The following is a 12,620-nucleotide window of genomic DNA, read 5'->3' on the forward strand; positions in this document are numbered from 1 at the left end:
GCTAATATTAATGTTGATTTCTTTTTTTTTTTTTACTACTGTACATTTTTCTGTATTTAGCTATCACTGTATTTTATCTGATCTTTTTTTCTTCCAGGATGCTGAATGAGTGTGAAGTTTACATAAATCTGCCCCCCTGCTTCTTGCTTTATTTCTTAGTAGGAAAAAAACTCTTTTGCTGTTCCAGACACAAACTACCTTGTCCAGCTGCTCAGCTGTAAATTATCTTTTGAGAAAAGTACTTTTTTTAAATTTTTCCCTGTGGCTGATTAGCCTGAAACCTTCTCAGCATCATTAGTTCGGAACTCTCTTGTTGTACTTTGTTGTATTATTTCACTTTTGGTCTCCCTAGCAAATGCTAAGGATGAGAGAAAAAAACAGTCCCAGATTCTTAAAGGTACTTACACATAAGCACTCCAACTCACTGTAAGTAAAATTCCTTGTATCTCTGAGAGTCAGGGCCTTCTGTTTTTCTTTTCAGTAAAGCAAGTATAATTTAGAAATATTGATCAAGTGAGGTACTTAAACCTTAAGGTACACCTGTGTTATAAAAAGAAAGGTTGATGCCAACAATCCTGAATTTTGTTCTAATCTCATGTCTGAGACTTTCAAAAGTTTAGTGCATCCTTCCATGGGTTTCATCTTAGCTTTTTTTTTGCCTGCTATTTCCAAATTCAGTTCCAGCAATCTGTTTCCTTCATTCCTGCACACTGTTCTGACTCCTGCTGTCTGTGTATTTATTAGGATACCCAAAAGCTAAGGGTTGGATTAGCTATTGATATCAGGATGTTTGCTGTTGAATTTAGGACATTTTAAAATGAGGAATAATCTCCCCAAAATTAGTTAAGATAAAGTAACTATTAGTTTGTTATCCTATAAAATGTATGCACAAAATGCACTTATTCTGCAAAACAGAATAAGTTTTACCAACACAACCCTTTCAGGCTCTCTTTCTTCAAAGACCATGATTGTTATAAACAGGATGCAGATACATATGGAGAGTATTTTCAAGACATGAAAAAACAAACCTTGCCTGCCTATGCTTAGTAGAAAATTATTCTCATCTTTTTTGCAGCTTGACGTCATGTTATCACGGTATATAAAACAAAGGGATTTTGCAATGTGAAGCTCTTCCACATATTTCCTCCTGGTGAGACACGGAGTACAGGTTTAAAGGAAGCCTGTGGAAAGCAGTTCTTTAAAGACAAGTGTTCCTTGGCAGCAGTCACAAAAAAGTAATTATTTTCCCATAGAACGGGCTGCACTGGCATCTATGTCTCTCATATCCCCCCTCATACCTGGCTGCCCAGCACTTGGCCATGCTCCCTGGGCAGGCCTGGCTGGGCCGAACTCCAGCAGCACTGGCTGGAGATCAGACATTCTTGTCAGGCTCTTCCCAGCAACTTTGGTCTTGCCCACCCAAGTAAAATCTGTGCAGAGCTGAGATGCTGTATGTGAGATGGTTCCTGTCTATTCAATTCTTTCCTGTATATTAAATATGTCTCAGATAAAGCAGAAGGGTGGCTAGGGTAGCCAAACAGCCGAAGTGTGAAAGGATCTCCAGTTTTGCAGCTACTCTAAACTGCCAGTCTTTTTGGATCAAATACCAATGTACAAAGGAATATGAACACATTCAGCAGAAGATATACTGGTATTGTTTGAACAGATATCAAGCAGCTGGCTGTTTTCTGGCCTAAGAGTAACAGTGCTCTGAAGGACTGAAGCAATGCCAAAATAAAGTGTGTGGAAGAATCTGCTGAAAGGTGGAGAGAGGAGATGCCACAGAATAGGCTGCACACCACAAACAGGGCTGACAGCAGTGATGAGCAGACAAGGATAGCGCAGGTTTGTGACAGCTCCATAGTCATCCCATGCCCATACGGTTGGGACAGCAGTTTTGATGAATATTTTCACTCTCTGCTGTTGTCTGTGCTTCCCATTCTTTCCTGATAAATCACTCACTGATATACAGCAGCTGTTTGTTACATTTCTAAGCAACACAAGCTGTTAAGCTTGCTCTTTCAGTGTCACCATTTACCTTCCCTCAACATGACAGACGAAGCCCTTTCGGCACTACAATTGCTTAGGTGGCAATATAGTGAATGTTAGTCTAATCAGAATGTACATATTAATTGCTGGATTTATCTGGATACTGGATAAATCCTGCTCCAACTGCAGGAATTCTGTCTCTTATTGGCATCCAAAACTTGTGAGAATGATGAAAGGCTAACTTGGCCTCAATGCCTTTGTGAAGGGTACAGAGCAAAGGGAGTGAGAAGTGAATCACCTCCATCAGAGTTAAGGCTGTACGAATAAATTGGAACGTCATGGAATAATGGTCAATATGTTGATTCAACAACCCAAATCCATTAGTATAAAAGTCAATAAAACAAAAGCAAATATTTCTCATTTAAGCTTACAATTGCCTTGATTTATACCAGTTAGTAAAAGACCTCCTGAGGAAAGGAAATAATGATACCATTTACCTCCTGAGCCTCTAAATGACTGAAGCAGTAATATGGTAAAAATATCAACATTTTATAGCTATTTATATTTTGACTCTTTGTGTATTGGTGTTTCTAACATCATACAGAATAGGTATTGTAAAATTATAGTCACTTTAGTGAAGTCTGATTTCATTTACTAGATCTCTGTAGAAAAATGTGCTTACAGTATTAAAAGCATTTTATTTCCATTTAAAAAATCTGTTGCCATAGTGACCAAACACAACTCTCCCAGTAGCTTTGTCTAGGAATTGGATGTAGGTTTTATTTTTGCTTCAACCCCTACCATTCTGTGATTCTGTGATTTGCTTTATTTTTTCTCCTGCATTCTCTGAGCCAAGTCCTCATTTAACTCATTTTTATTCTTTTTATAATCTTTCCTTTTCCTACCATATTGTCAAGTCAGAAAGAGTTGTGACTGGGTTTAAAATAAAGATCATGACTTGATCTCTTCTTTTTAAATAATTATGTAAGAAATTGAATGCTGCATGCTGTGGGCTTTGTCATCAACATGTGACCCAGATCTAGTATAAGAAGGAGTCCTGAGGTATCAAAAGCCTTGGGAGTCTGATACCTTTTAGTGACAATATAATAGTCATGTCAAAGATATGGTGAAGTGCATCTAAAACTGCAAAGCTCTTGGAGAAAAGCCTTGATAGATAAAGAAGATTCTTAACAACCAAACCCCTAAAAAAAATCAAAGCAGTTATTACTCTATTGCAGTACAAATCTTGTCAATAATTTACCTGCTTCTGAGAAGTGATAACTTAAAGCAGTGTTTTAATTCCTGCTTGAAATAGATATCTTCTCCAAAAGAACAGCCTCGAGAGCCTGCACACTACTGTAGCCTCTCCTCTTTGCATGGGGAGAGGCAGTGAGAACATTTGTGAAGCAAGGCTAACGAGAGAGGAAGGTGGAGTTCCTCATTTTTGCCATCACCTTTCTCAAGACCAGACTTTTGTTTCCTTGATAAGCACAGAGAAGTGTAAAAAAGCTTCACAAATATAAATACCAGACTGAGATAATTGGAAAAATTATAGGACTCTTGCAGCATGACAACACTCAGATCAGATAAGAAAACAGTTTTCCTCCTTTATTCAAACATAGATACCTTCAGTGCAGATACCTAACTCTTGAGGTTGTCATGTCATCTCCTGGGAGTGTCTATGGACATGCTTATAGGGTGTAATTTCACTTATCTCAAGATGGAAATCAAAACCAGATCAGATATACTCTAGAAATATCAGTTTTCCTACATTAAGTATAAAATAATCAAAACATAATCTGGTTCTGTAGGGGGGTACTTTTTAAAATACATTATAGATGTTTGTTAAAGGCAGTAATTTAATAAATACTTAGTTTTACCAGTTGATTTTTAGAATGTATGTAATAAAATTATGCAGAAATAAAAGTTGATAGTAAATAAGATATGTGCTGTGGTGACATTAGAAACTACTTTCAAATACTACGAAGAAATAGAATGTGATTGCTTTTCTTTTATTATTTAAAATTTATTATTTATCTAACATTCAAAACAAACTTGTGATACAGACAACTGTTGTACTATTCAACAGAGACTTTTTATCCAGATGCTTATCACTGAGTGAATGGAAAGTGCACGGAAGGAGTTAGTCATCTTACAAACATGCCTTATTCTTGGAGGACGGGTCTGCAGAAGAGATCAGATAACTAATTGCCTTTTATAAAAAAATCTTAATACTTTTCCTTCTGAGAGCATTTATTTTTGGCCTTTTTAAAAATGACTGAATAAGTGGTGAATATCCACAAACTAATTATATAAATCTGAATTATTTCCTTACAACTGTTACTTATTGTTCATGCATTAAAAACTCTGAGTAAGTTTTTACTCTCCACAAAAAGTGAGAGTAAATAGCCAGAATGCTTGCAATCTAACCAAATCTAGAGGAAATATTTTGGGGAAAATTTCTGTGATAATATGCAGTTCTGTCAGTGCTGTTTTGTAACTGAAACAGTGCGGTTCAATGGGCAAGAGCTAAACTAGGATGCTGGGCCTGAATGTTTGGTTTTATCCCAGTTCGGCCATTGATGCCTGTGGGCCTGAGTGCAGGCCATCCGTGGGACAGAATCCTTCCCTCCCATCACCCAAAGCCTGCCTGAGACTAGCACCCATGGGGACATACACGGCACTGTTGGCAATCTAGTGGCACCTGCACCTAAAAGTGATCCATGCATTCCTAGGGTAAGGAGATCAGTAGAAACACAGTCTGCTCTTCCTGTGACAAATCCTTGAATCAGTTCCATAAACCACAAAAGACTTCAAGGTGCTTTAGGTAGATTCTTTATGCAAAATTTCAATGAAGCAGAAAGCAGAAGCAGTTGTGTGAGTCTCCAAGTCAGGATGTCAGAGATGACTGGTCTCCTCTTCTGTGCTCTGGCTGGGACAGCCTCAGTTCCCATGGCTGCATCCAACCTTCTGCACAGAGAAACTCCTAGGTGTCAGCATGATGCCAGCAGACTCATATATCCGTATTTTCTTTTGAGCTTTCCAAAGCATTTGCATCAGTGAAGACATTTTACACAACTCTTGCAGCCCTACCTAGACTTTAATGAAGAGTGCTGAAAGTTTCAGCCGTGTGTAACTTTCTTGAAAAACAGAATTGTACTGGGGTACTCTACAGCCTTCTACTCATTGTGTGTAAGATTTCTAAAAGATGAAGATGGTTGAACTGATTTCTGATTCATTGTGATGATATTTCGAAGTCAAACTAATGTGACCAAGCTTTAGAATATAACATATTCTTCGTTATATGTACCTTCACACCATGATCAGAAAGTTTAAGCTAAGATGCTAATCAAAGTTCTAAAATACAGTCATTGCTTATTTCCTATCATAAAACAGAAATTTCCCTTTGCCTTTAGACTTCAAATTTACACTTATACTAGAACAAGGAAGGTCCATCACAGCTTAGTGGGACAACCTGCTCTTCAGCTGAATTAGGTTGAGGGCAAGATAGACATCTACATCTAGCAATGCTCTAGAGCATGGGTGTCTTCTCTATCTTCCACTCACACATCACCTCCTTCAGAAAAGCAAAGGGCAGAAAGGGTGGGTGGTTTGGGTTGATACAACAGTTCTGGCACCACCAGGGCCACATTCTTTGTTCTTTGGCTCATGTTTACATGTTTACAGGGGAGAGGCTACGATGTAGCAACTCTCAATGATTTCAGTGACTGTTGGATTAAGTCCTACAGTCTTTTTCATGTTGTTTGCAATTTATGCTTAAAATTAAAACAACTTCTGAATCCACATGAATTATACCTTTAGATGGTTATACAGTTACAACACTGTACATCCATACATCTGCATATACTGTCATACGCAAATGAAAATATTTTTAAAGCTAAACATTAAAAACATAACTACAAATTGGTAAACTGTCTGTATTTAGATGTATAACTGCAGGAACCTCTTGACTTACTACCTCAGACTTACTACCAGTGTAATTTAGACAGCTTCTTCTACAGAGATAGAATTGTTTTCACTTTGTTCTCTCTATATATTATACATATGATGTGTATATCTATGATGTCTATATATACTTGCTTAAGTAAATCTTAGCTGAAAGATTTTACATTTTATTTTCATCTTAATTCCAATGGAGAGTTGTTAAACATACTCTCTATGTGGCACATACCTAGGTGTATATTCGATATTATTTAGCTGTTTGTTCCACTTTGACAAAGGATTAGATAACAGTCTTTTTTGTAAAACTTAGTTTTAAGATAGTGTATTTAGTTTTCACACCAGTTTTACCAGAAGGGTTTGAAAATTCAGAAAACAAATCCAGATACAAAACCAATCAAACATATCTATGTAAAGTTCTTCCCAGTGAAAGCACTAAGAAGGATATATCATTCCACTTGCTTGTGCTCAGGTGGGCTCGTGGGCTGAGTTACAAAAAACCAGTCTAACCGCCAAATATATTTTAAGACTGTAACTACTCAAAGCTGCCAAAAAATGTGAGTGAAGCTGATTATGTTAGTTCTGACTTCTATCTTGCTGTCTTGGCCTCCAGACTACTTCTCCTGCTAGAGATATTTCCCATGCTAAAGGAAATGGCTCTTGTTTGCAAGGCTGCTCTCAGGTTTGTAAACACTTCGTGCTGTACATTGGTAGTAAAATTAATGGTGTGGTTGTACGCGTGTGGTTTTTATCTATATATATGATATACACAGCAACCTTGGCTTCTCTCTGCATCTGTAATTCCTTTGCTGGTAAGGGATAAACCTCAGCTCAACCTCCCTAAGCAGCACTCCTGCAATATCTCTTGTCCTACATCACTACAGATGGGTACAGCTGAACATGAAGTAGAATGGCATGAGATGGGATTGGATGAGATGGATAGAATAGAAATAGAAATAGAAATAGAAATAGAATAGAATAGAATAGAATAGAATAGAATAGAATGGAATAGATTTTTTTGTTAGAAGGGACCTACAATGATGATCTACTCCAACTGCCTGATGAATTCAGAGCTGACCAAAAGTTAAAGCATGTTATTAAGGGCATTGTCCAAGTGCTCTTAAATAGACATGCTTGGGGCATCAACTGTCTCTCTAGGAAACTTGTTCCAGTGCTTGACCACTCTCTTTGTAAAGAAATGCTTCCTAATGTCAAGTCTGAACTTCTCAAGTGCAGCTTTGAACCATTCCCACACATTCTGCCACTGGATAGCAGGGAGAAGAGACAAACCCAGGGTCCTCAACCACTCCTCACAGGACATGAAGTTACCTATGTTGTATGACTTAGCCAGCTCACTGCACACAGGGTGATCAGGCCAAATAGGACTACCAAACCCTGGTGGTAGGATGTTAATTTGGGTGTCTCTGCTGCTCTGGTTTCCTGAAATCCCAAATATTCCAGCCACACATTGCATATAGTCCCAATCTACTTGTACAATTTCAGGCTGTATATACTAAAACTCTTAAACACACTCGTGTTTAACTTCAGCACAAAACTTCACAGCATAGAGTGTATTAGTTTTTTCTTATTTGTTACTGCATTTATAAGCCAAGTCTTTGTCCTCCCTTTATTTGTGTAACAGTTTTTTGAAAGCTATTGAAGTTCTAAATATCATTTGGTATCCTTTTACTGAGATAGCAAAACCTGAAAATTCAGCTTTTGTGGTTTAATTCTTGAGAATTTTCCCTGATATTTGCAATGCATAAATAAACAAGACTATCACAGAAGTAATGATTAATTAGGCATTTCCCTCTTAGTCCTTTTCTATGTCATTGGGTTGTTCCGCCTCAGTGAGAAGCTGTGATGGCACCAGTACCTCATCCTCACCACATCAGCCAGTGATGAGCTTCCTGTGTTTTGAAACTAATGCTGAGATTGAAACTCAGGTTTGGGCATCTGTTTGTAAGGTTGTGTTGGCCTGTGCTTCACTTTCCGCCCTAGAGCACAGCGACACGCCAACGCTTTGCCTGCTACACACACTGGTGCTTGCACTACTGTAGCTAAGCCTGCAAGAGCCTTTGGCAGTGCTTAATATTTGCCAGCCCTTCAAATCTCAGCATTCAGGATGTTGTCCTTACGTTTTGTTTTGTTTTAATTTGTAAGGGCATGCAAGTAGTGCATGACTGGGCTGAGACTTAGAGCAATTGCGTATCCCCTTAAAATCCTGCAGTACAGAAGGGTGATGATGACAGGAACGTGACTCTTCTTTACTTGCATTTGAAGTCAAGAGCCTCTATCTTTTTGTATACCACTTTAATCTTTCAAAAGCAGCATGGCCCCATCCCTCCTTTGCACAATTCTTATCAGTCGTGCTGTTTGAGGAGCTTGCTGCCCAGATAGTGGAATTTCACCTGCAAGAATTAAGCATTGTATTGCCAAAGCACACTACTGACTCAGCATGCTCCTGCCTGGAAAAAGACTGCATTAGTTGCTTTACGCTTGTGAGAAGGCTGAGCCACAGCAGTGAAATTTAAGCCGTCAGTAATATTCTGCACACCCAGCATACTCAGCAGCAAAGGGCAGATTGCCTGGGAGAACCTCTTTGACTTTCGATTTAGCCTGGCATCTCTCCAGCTTAGTAATTGTGCCACCTATATAATAACTAAAGCTGCTCCCTCTGCTACTGCTTCCAGAAGCACTGCTGCATAAAAGATTAAAAAAAAAAAAAGAGTTGGGCTAGGACATAGCCTTGCTTAGGGCTGTTTTTGACAGTGACATGTTCTGACATCTTGTCAGCACTAGGAACCTTTGCATTATCTCACACCATCATGAAATAAGCAAAATATACCCACAAATTGATTTGGACATGCAACTTTATACAAATGCCTCTGGGCTGCTCATGGCTGACAGTGCTGGAGCCTTTGGTTAGCTCTGCAAAGGCCAGCTCAAGACCTTTGCTCTCTTTGAAGTAGGACATGGCTGAAAGCCAGATTGTTTCTGCAAGATCCTTTTCAACACCCTCACCAACAAATCCACTGATGTCATTTTGACATGAATTTTTCTCAGCAGTTAAGTAAATCAATATACCTTGGAGTTACACCAGAAATGTTTTTACCTTTCTCTTTGCAAATGGCACTGTCTTTATTCTTCAACCCTTTGAGGTACCTTCTCTTTCTTAGGTGATTATTATGAGCTGGTTAGTGATACTCTATTTATGTATAGTGGTAGGGTGTGAGCAGGGACTTTACCTTGTCTGGTCACAGCCGCTCAGCAGCTGTAGAAATCTCTGCTCCCTGCTTTGAAATGGAGAGCTGAGAGTGGTTTTTATCTCTAGCAGAGCTCGAGCACCCAGGGTTTAAGAACTTGCTGAGATCTTTGAGCAAGCAATCTCCAATTTCCATTTGATCAGCTAACAGGCTTAAGGTGGTTTTAGGCCACGGCCTTTGTAGAGAATCTTTTTATTTCTATGATTGGCAACTTTGGAAGCTTTTCCCCTCATCTTTCAGTATGCAAACCACAAGCTTCACTTGCAATTTCTGGTTGGTTTTATGCCAAGCAGCTCTCTTGCCTGACAGTTTGTATTTTTACCTGAAGCTGGTGCTATATCTGCATGTCAGCAGCAATCAGATGTCCTTTACCCGGTCCTAAGATCTGTGTTCAGCAAAATTGGTGAATTTCGTTTAAGATCCTATCCTGTGTTCACATATCATGCTTGTTTGTACAGTTAGGTCACAGCAGCAACAAGGTTGATCTCTGCCTGCTTCCCCCTGCTAGTTAATACTAGTCTAGTTAATACTATTAAGCCAGTATTAACTGGGTCTAGTTAATACTGTCATGCCTGCATTCTAGGCTTCTGTATTTAGTCAGATCAGGCCCCCAAAAGTGCTCTGGAATAATATATCAACCTTTAGTCTTTAGTGTAAATTGATTATAAATACTTCAGCAATGCAGATGCTGGTGAATTTACTTCAGATTAACATCAGTATGAGAGAGAGAAAAATCTGGATAAAAAGAGAGTTTCAGCTGTTTTAAAGGTTTGTTAAAACACACTGTGCTTCATTTATGACTCAAGCATAATGCATTTTGAAATAGTTTGCTTCACAATCCAGATCTGTGTGTACATAGCTTCTGTATATTATCTCTTTTTAAAGATGATGATGCATGATAGAGAAGCATGTGAAAAAGGGCATAAATGAAAGATTTAAGACTTCTAAAGTATTAGGTGGAACTGATTCCCTTTAGCCAGAGAGAAGGAGGCTAGGCACCTACAGAGTGCTACTTGTCCTACTTTACCCATGCTTCTTCCAATGGAATAAAGGCACCCATGCACATGTTTATAAAGGGCTGCTTTTCTTTCTGTAGAGAAGTCTAAATGACTAAAAGAGAACATGGATTCTCCTGTGTCCCTTCTCTGGTCACTTCCCCCACTCCCAGGTTTGGTATACACCCCTCTACAGATGACTATGTGCACAGAATTCATTCCTGCTTTAACTGATTATACTACGTGGCACGAGGTCACTCCCATGTTTCTCCTGAGTGCCTCCAAAAGCAAAGAGCTCAGGGGAATTTGTAAAAGAGCAGTCATGCACTTTCTAGCATTGCTGCAGGTACTTGGGCAACTGGTAGAGTGCTGGGGAGGGGGTGCTGCAGCAGATGTTGGCAGTGCCAATGAGCAGACCCTGGGCTGACCAGAACTGTGCTGAGGACATAAACTGCTGAGAAAATGAGACTTTCTTCAGTCAAGGCTGACCTGATAAACAGAGACTACAAGGCATATTCACTCCCATCTACTTTCAGACATCTACAGAGTAGATATCTGCATGTGAATTAGTCACTGTAGGCTTCTTTCCAAACTCGCCTGGATGCGTTCCTGTGCAACCTTAGCTAGATTAACCTGTTTTATCAGGGAGTTGGACTAGATGATCTCTAGAAGTTCCTTCCAATCTCCACTATTCTGTGATTCTTTGCCAGTCTGTGAAAACATAGGAATGGCCATTTCTTAGGGAAGATTGTCCCCCATTTCCTTACTCTCCTCTAAGCCCCCGCCTACTTCCCCTGCTGGCTGTTGAGCTAGATGAACCCCTGGTCTGACAGAGCATGGCCACTCTTGCCACTCTTCTTATGACCAGCTCTGATGTCTCCATCTCTCCTTTCGGCATTTACAATTTATCAGACAAATTGCACCCACCTTGTACCAAAACTGGTGCACAGAAGGTAAGCAGTGTGTGCTCTTGCAAATTAAACTGTGGAGGAAACACATAAATGAAAAATACTATGCCAGCAAAGTGGTGTTGCAGTAAGCTGAGATGGGAAATCATCCTTGTGTAAGCCAGCATAATTTTGTGGGCTTTGATCGTGGGTCGGTGTACACAACACCACACCTGGTGGAAACAGATGGGGTGCATCTGTCTCAAAGAGAGAAATGGATCTTTGCACAGCAGTTAGCAGAGCCCACTGAAAGAGTGCAGGGGTTCTTCTTCATTATGCGAGACGGGAGCGACCAGACACCAATATGATGTGCATTGACTCCAAATTTATTGTCACAAAATCATCCCACGTATACTTTTTCCAAATGCTGTATACGTGCTACAATTCATGACAGTTAATACTAAGGATCACGCGCTATGCATAAGGCCTCAAAGTTTCATTTTGGTAACAACTTAGACACCAACCTCATTGTGTTAAAACACCATCCTTATTGTACTTAAAACATCAGCCTTATTGTGCTTAAAATATCACCCCATCTATTTGGCCTTCAGTTAGTTTTCTCTCACACTAGACTATGGTTATGCTTACCTTACATTTTACTTAACTTTATACTATTGTTAGTAACATATATATTACAATTTGTCAGTCATGTACATGTGATCACACAATGCTTAATTGAATGCTCTATTCTATCTTCTTGTTTTGACCTTGTCTCTGTTACAGTCTGTAGTTTTGGTTTTCTCCATGCTCAAGCTTGCTGTCACATAGCCCAGCCCTTGCCTTGCCTTGCCTTGCCTTGCCTTGCCTTGCCTTCCCTTTCCCTTTCCCTTTCCTTTCCTCCTGCCTGACACACTTTACTTGAACTATTGCTAAGTGTGGAGCATCTGCTTGGCCTCGAGGGCAAGAGCAAGAAGACTAGATAAGCATTTTTTTGGTGATTTGTCAGTCTTTCAGAAGAGTGGAAAGAAATATGAGCCTCGCAGGTGAGAGAAGGCATTCACTGTGCAGGAAAGGGAAAGATAACAGCGGAGGGAGGGCATGTTTCCTGAAAAACGCAGAAAGTACTGGAAGGCCAATACTGCAGCTGATGCAGGAGCGTATTGCTCTGTGGAAGAACCGTGGAACCCTGAAGGTGGGTTCTGGAGCCCTTCTCCCGCATGGAGACGAAAGCCGTTGGTGGAGGCGTGGCAGTGCCATTGAGCACATTATTTTGCGGGGAGAAACCTTGCTACTAGTGCACACATACTACCTCAGTACAGAGGTGCACACGACATTCTGCATGACGCCGTCTTTGCCCGACACGCGTTTTTATGCAACACCACACTTTCTTTGTTTAATTAACAGAACCTGAACCTTCGTGCACGTGCCGTTCACATGGCTGCTGCCACAAGGCTCCGGCTCCTCCGGCGCGCCGCTCTGCTCCCGCTGCCCTGGGCGCCCGCAGCGGCGCTGACAGCCGCGTT

This window comes from Colius striatus, chromosome 5 (genome assembly GCF_028858725.1).
Source record: "Colius striatus isolate bColStr4 chromosome 5, bColStr4.1.hap1, whole genome shotgun sequence".
Classification (NCBI taxonomy): domain Eukaryota; kingdom Metazoa; phylum Chordata; class Aves; order Coliiformes; family Coliidae; genus Colius; species Colius striatus.